Genomic DNA, 7,685 nt, shown 5'->3' on the forward strand with positions numbered 1-7,685 from the left:
GAGATCAGGGACTCAACTGCAAAGAAAGACCAGCCGTTATTCATGCTCATGCTCAGTATTTGCAAAGCTTTCGATTCGGTTAACTGGACATTCTTTCGGTTATGCATGGAAAACGTGGGCTTCCCAGACCCCTTCAACAATTGGATTTCTGAGCTCATCACTACGGCCCAGATTGCCGTATCCTTTAGCGAGGAGCGAGGAGAATACTTTCAAATGCAAAGAGGACTCTGCCAAGGACTCCCTCTTTCCTCTTTGCTATTTAGTATTGTTGACAAGGCACACAATGCCTTGTTCGGGAAAGCCATTGCTTCCGGCTTTATTGATGGCTTGAATTTGCTAGGCCTCGACCAATTCTCCATGCTTCAATTTGTTGATGATGTGCTGATTTTGATGGTTGCCTCCAAACCACATATCGCTTGTATATGGCTACTACTGAAAGGTTTTGAATCAGCTTCTGGCCTTAAAATCCCTGAACCTAAGTGTCGCACGGTCTCCTTCAATGCTTTTCTTGAAGTGATCAATTTTGCTGAAGTTTTGTTCTGCTGCCCAAAGGTTGATCATCCCTTAGATTATCTTGGCCTATTCATCGTCAAAGGACGGCCCCCTTTATCAATCTGGCCCAGCATTGAAGATAAAATTCGAAGGAAATTGCAAAGTTGGCATGGAAGGTGTATTTCCAAACCAGGACGCTTAGTACTCATTAAGCATATACTCGACTGCATTCCCAATCACATGTTAAGGCTATTCAGAATTCCTAAGAAAGTGGAGGCCGTAGTTGATTGAAGCTTGTGATCATTCTTGTGGGGGCGGGCTTAGCCCAGGGAAAGCACTTGTGGCTTGGAGTCGTGTGGGGGGGCTTGGGATCAGAAGGTTACCTATTCTAAACAACTCCAGTTAATTCTCACTGTGACGCATAGCCACAAAATCGTCGACCATGACCAGATTTCTCAAATGCAAGTATCGACTAATGGAGCAAATCGATAGTTGGCAGCCAAATAGCTCATGGAAACGTGGATCGACCATTTGGAAAGGTATAGCTAATAAGTTTAGTTTCTTCTGTCAGTTCATTCGCGTCAATGCCAACAATAAAGTTTGCTGGAAACTGAACAAGGAATCTTGAAGATGTGATGGATTGGCTTCCCTCTCATGCTCTTTGGTTCAAGGGCCCATCGACCCAGGCCAGGTTTTTTGCCTGGGTTGCACCAGCACCCAGGGTAGATTACAGAAGATCAACTCCCCACGAGCCAACAAGTGCCCCCATGTGCTGCTGCGACCTTGAATCAGACCCTCATCTCCTCTGATCCTGCCAGTTTTTCCAATCAATTTTCAATGCAGCCTGGTCTACAAATGAATTCAGACCATGAAGGATGTTACCCAAGACTGCTGTTGGGACCCAATAAAGTCATAAAATCTTTGAAATGGCATTCGGTCTGGAAGTGGTGGATCTGCTCAGCGTGGTGAAGGGTATGGGAGCAGCGTGATATTCGGGTTTTTCGTGGGAAGGAGCATCCGGCCGCTAGTATCCTTCGTAGGATAAACACCGATGTTATTCATGACCATCAAAGCAACGTGGCCTGATGTTGCTCATGATTGGATCGTGGCACATAGCCCATCAACCCTATTTCAGATGCTCAGCCCTCTTAGGGGTCACTTAATGATTCTTTGCTTTACTAGTATAAGGATATCTCATCATACTTTTTTTTTTTAATAGGTCCTACCAAACAAGCGGAGCTCCTGTTGTAATTTGTTACTTATTTAATGAATTATTTTTCTTACTAAAAATCGTGCCTCAAATTCATCACCTTTATGTCCAAAATGCTTAACATTTTGGATTCAAAATCCTTAAAAGAGTTAAACTTGTGATATTGAGTTTAGGGCTATTATCTCTACCCAAGGCTTAAGCACCAATATTTCCATCTCAGCAAATGCTCATAGCTGGATAGAGTGGCTTCTCGGATGCCTAGAGAAGAAATTATTGCGGTCCTACCTCAGTTGTCGTATTTGGTAACTTTTATGAGGATCAAAATCTCATGCAAATGACAGAATGAATTTCATTTGGACAACTAACCAAACATAAGGAAATGAATCACATTAAGGCAAGTTTGGTTGTGTTTTGAAAAGTGAATATACTGTTCAAAAGAAATTAACTTTCAAAATATCATGATATTTCAAATTTCATTAGTAAGATTCATTTTCTAAATCTACTAACTCACTTTTTATGAGTTTGTTTTTGGGGTTCTCTTAAAAAAAAAATATTATCTTTTGTTATTTTTTAGGTAGTGTTCAAAAGAGATTCACTTACTAAAAGTGTATTAGGTAGTGAATCTCATGTGATCCAACCAAACTTACTAAATGTAACACCACCAAAAGAAGCCATAGGCCAGGTATATAGAACAGCCCCCAAAACGATGCCAGACAGAGACATATATGAAAGTCTCTCACGTCGAAAGAAATAACACTATCATCACCTGAATATACATATATAATCTTTGGTGTCAATGAGTTGAAACTCATAGGTGGAAGTTGTTTTGGCTCAATCTGACCTTGCAAATGTGTTGCACATCGTCAATTTGTTAGAATAAACCCTTAGGTCGTGTTTTCTCAACCAGTACCCTTTTTTAAGTATTAAAAATTTAATGCATTTGTTGCCCTTGATTATTGAATCACTATAAAAAAATTGTACATACATGATTCTAGAATTTCAAAAGTTGATCCTCACCAAACAGACCATATATAAGTCATATTTGTAACGTTACATTCACTTAAAATAATACTAACCATACAATATTGTTTGTTGAGAACTAGAGATATGAGCATTTCCAACACTTTTTTTTGCAAAATGGAATCATTTCAATGTGTTTGACATAGTAAATTTTTGTTAGGAATCAACCATTAGATTTTGTATTTTTGATGAAAAATTATGATTTTTGTATGAGCCACTGATTTTAAAGCCTTAAAAAAATCTTGCTTATGCATTAAAGTCCGATGATTCAAGAGCGGGTTCTTATAAAACCAGGCATGTCGATCACACCCGTATGGTTAGATTCAAGAGAAAAGAACAAAAAATCCATAAAAATCGCGGTTCACACATTAGTTCTCATATTTTCAATTCTCATGTTCTAGCGACTCAATATATATATTGAGTCGCTAGAATATGAGAACTAGAAATATAGTCATTTCCAACACTTTTTTACAAATCCAACCATGTGGATGTGCTTGGCACTGTGAATTTTCTAAGAATCAACCATTGGATTGTGTATTTTCACGGAAAAACATGACTTTTGAAAAAAATCTTGTTTATGCATCAAAATCTGATGATTCGAGATGGGGTCTTATAAAACGAAGCATGTAGATCACATTTGTACTTTTAGATTCAAGATAAAATAACAAAAAAAAACCATGAAAATCGACGTTCACACATTAGTTCTCATATTCTAATGACTATATATATATACGTCTGGATTTTGTCAATTTACCGGATGGATTAGGGCCACAGGCATACCATGGTAATGTTGACGTGTATGTATCCAAGATAAGAAACGGATAATTTTGTTTGACAGTTCAGAAATCAACTGCGATCATCTATTCACAGAAACCGTTTTCTATTTCCTGCCAACCATTTTAACGTTCACTTTAGACTCGAAGGAGATTGTGCAAATTTAGGCCGTCCGATCCTTTGCCACGTTATTCAAACTATCTAAACAGGAGGAAGGTCAACCCATTGAATTTTTGAATGACAAAAACACCCCCGAATTTCACTGTAATTGAAAATTGCCACTCCCAAGTCCATATTGCGGTATACAACTCGGGTATTAATCGTAGCATAGAGCAAAACACAATATCCCGACTTATCCCGGATTTTCCCAATATTGAGGTACCGTAAACGTGTCCTCCAAAAAAACCCATATTATATGAATCACGATTTACCGTTAGAAAATATGCCTCAACTCCATGGCAACTTATTTCACACACACAAAAAAAAAAATGTCACATGGACACCACATTTTCGCTTCGTGTCTAACGACATGATGAGGCATGATGATACATGTGACACGCCCCTGACACGTACGGAAAATATTTTTATATATTTTTAATAATTGTTAATAGTTTTACTAATACTTTATAAGAATATATCTTTATTAATAAAAAATAAAAAAAATCCATGTTCTCATGTCCTAGTGTTCAAAAGCTTTGCCGACTTCTGTCACATACTCGGGTCCGGTTTGCACCGGTGTCTTTGTGACATACATAGATAAAGCCTTTCTACAGATTAAATTCTCGGGAAGCAACTAAACTCTGGCATGCAAGTGTCTTTCGTGAATGATCACCACAAGCTTAGTCGAGTCGCTCTAAGCCAATGCAAATGCTGAACTAAGACAAGAATATAGTATGTGCCATTAGAGAGGTGTACTTTTAGTGGCTATCTCGTAATTTACTTAAAAAATCAAGGGCTCTTTGCATCCTTCTGCCTCACTTTGCGCCCTACCATCAAAACAAACGTCCTAACCCAACCAATCCTTCTCTTATATCATATTTGCAGAGTGAGAATAAGAGGTGGAGGAACAAGAGAAAGAAAGGAATCTCTCTCCCTCTTCCCCCCCTTTTTCTTGTTTTTTCACCAATTAAATAAATTAAGATGAGTCGCTCTTGTCCGACACATCAACCCATGAAGAGGAGCACGTCGAGCCTTCCCAATGAGGTGAGCCCGAGATCGCGTCGACGGCTTCCCAAGGCCTCACATTGTTGTTGGTCCATGGATCTGGACCTTCCCTACGAGCCCATTAATCGGATCCCGGAAGAGAAGGAGGCGACCACATTCTCACCGGCAACATTGCAGCCGGTGCCAGCCGAGCCTCGGCTCGTGCGGTCCGGCGGCATGAGGAGGGATTGGAGCTTCGAGGATGTGAAGAAGGCCAAGTCCATTATGGTCTAGTAACCATTTTGTCCCTAATTCACTATGTTGATTGCTTAAGTGGTACGTTCATCAAAAAATGGCCCACATTTTCCTCGTAGTCATAGGTGATATAAACCTAATCTTAAAATGTAAATATGTCTTAACTTTATCGCCTTAGACATATATTGGCCATTTTTTTATGACGTTGGCCTGGGGCATGCATGTTTGAGGTCCTTGTATCGGGATAATAAATAATTGTCTTTCTTTTTGTGTCTACTTAATTGTTTTTTAATAAGGATTAATAGTTAATATTGCAATCGTGTGGTTATAAAACTAATGAACAAATGGTTATAGATGTAGATTGATGTGTTTTAATGCCTTGTCTTATGATTGTCCATGTGAACATCTTTATTGTAACATTCTTTTTTATTTTTTATAAGCAATTTATTGATGTTTATTGTTGCCATGGGAAATACTGAAGAATTTGAAATTTGAATTATATTAAATAATAAATTATATTTCGCATTGAGGACAGAAACTACTAAAAAACGTAATCAATCAAATTTTACATGATTGTGTTTTGCAAGTTTAACCTTTTGTGCATTTGTCGAAATGCCGATACTATACAACATGATTTTATGGACCTTCATTTTGACTTGGATAGGAAAAGGCCCCATAATTTCTGATTAGTTTTTCACTCTTTTTTTTATTTATAACCCGAAGAAATTGCACCCAACACAAAAGCCTGATCATGCTGGCTCAGCCTGCCATACCTACGATAGTCATGCATGTGGCATGAAACTCCGATGCTAGAACCCCTACTCCTGAGGCTTGTGCTGAGTGTCGGCTTGCACAGAGGGGTGGTGCCCATGGGAATCGAACCTTAACCACTGGTACATCTAGTGGCCAAGCCCCCCCCCCCCCCCCCCCCCTCCTCTTGGGGATTAGCTTTTTACTCTTATTGGATCTTAGGTTTAAATTTGCAAGAATGGTGTTGGATGTTTTAATGGATATGGATTTTTATGTCAAAAAAACTTCATCCCAGATCCAATCATTTATTCAGATATCTAGAGAATGGTTCCAACCCAGATGTGTCGGTGGGTTTCTGGGTCCAAAGCCCCCATCTCCTACTTTTTGGCAGAGGCAGACCCCAAGCTCTTAACACCAACCATGGGAGCCTAGACGCCCAAAATTTTTATGAAAAATAAGTTTTTTTTAAATAATTAATCAATAAAAACTAGTTTTTATTATTTTATATATATTTTAATATTTTAATTAACTTATATTTAAAAATATTAATCATAATAGTGTCAACATGTCGTCCCCATATATATAAGAGTCCTCTCTCTCTATATCATACATACAAAATCAAAGGAGTCTTTTCCCTCACGTTTCCAAAGAGCTTTTTTTGTTTTTCTTCGTTATCCAAGAAAATCCGTCATATAGTTTCTCTCAATGGGTCACCTAAATTTGAGTCTGAAGCACTCTCCAACATGGCAAGTGGGTCATGTATTAGCCCACCAACATTGTTCTCGAAACCCAAGGGGTTTGGCGCAGTTTGATGGCAGTGTAGGTTCAAATCTTATGAGCGTCACCTCCTGCGTAAGCCGAAGCTTGGTGATTCTCTGGGGTTGACGGGTAAGCCCCTGGAGTTTTACGCTGACATGGATAAAGACCGTAATTACAGCAGGCTGAGCCAGCACAGCTAGGTCTCTATGCCTGGAGCAGTTTCTCCTAGTAAAAAAACAACATTGTTCTCCTGATTAGAGGCATTATGTTCACTTTGTTTCTCCCCCACATTCATCATAATTGAAACCACACAATTGTCACATTATGTCGTCAAATATGCCTGCTCCATTCCTGTTCCCATCTTTTTTGTTTGAAAGGCAAGCTAGGGTTAGACAGACCCTACCAGATAACTCTTAAGCCCAATGTGGCAGAGGGATTGGAACCTGGGCCTTCAGCTTCGCACATGACCCCGCACCACCTCGGTATTCCTGTTCCCATCTTATTCATGAGTTTCATTTGAAATCAACCCTCCGATTAATACTCTCCAACCAAAAAACTTTCAGTTTTTTTGTGGGACTCACGCCCTGTTCCGGACCACCATGTTGACCTAGGCACCGGGGGCCTTCGCTTCTAAGCCCATGACATGCCCCATCAAACGTGCAATTAATCTATCTTCCGCTGTTTGGGAGAGTGTCTATCTCCAAAAAGTGGAGAAAAAATCGCATGCTGGGCCATACAACTTTTTTCTCCTTCAAAAATTTTCTCTGGGTTTTTTTAAGGCAATCAAACGTGCCCTAAAAGAGCAAAAACCCAGAGAAAACCCAAAAGGTATCCCATCTTGCCATATATTTCAAAATAGATGCATTTATTCTTCTTGAAAACGAGTTTCCCTTTCTCCTCGGGACGGCACACACGGATCAGGTCCCTTGGACCTTGGATGCCGTCCATCATCAAGATAAGCGGCACCCAAAATTTGTCAAAAATTATGATCGCACTCATATGGGTCTCACAAAATTTTTGGATGCTATTCACTTTCTAGATGAACGGCATCAATGGTTGAAAAGCGGACGGTTGAGATTCATTCAGAATAAGAAGCTTTGATTGTTCTTGGTGCCAATGCACTTTTTGGCAACAAAAAGAGCACGAACTTGGAATAAGTGGTTAAATAAATTTCTCTAGTTTTACTTATTCATCAAGGGGTGGTGGCGCAGTTGGTTAGCGCGTAGGTCTCATAGCTATAAGAGATATCCTGAGGTCGAGAGTTCGAGCCTCTCTCACCCCA

At 39.5% G+C, this 7,685-nt stretch overlaps 1 non-coding gene across 1 annotated transcript; it reads left to right on the forward strand.

Moving 5' to 3' along the window:
- The first annotated feature begins 7,599 nt into the window (after window positions 1–7,599).
- On the forward strand, window positions 7,600–7,685 carry TRNAM-CAU (transfer RNA methionine (anticodon CAU)). The gene is given in 2 exon segments: window positions 7,600–7,637; window positions 7,650–7,685. It is a non-coding gene; the product is annotated as a tRNA-Met (tRNA).

Source organism: Nuphar pumila, chromosome 13, assembly GCF_984573655.1.
Source record: "Nuphar pumila chromosome 13, dmNupPumi1.hap1.1, whole genome shotgun sequence".
Lineage (NCBI taxonomy): Eukaryota > Viridiplantae > Streptophyta > Magnoliopsida > Nymphaeales > Nymphaeaceae > Nuphar > Nuphar pumila.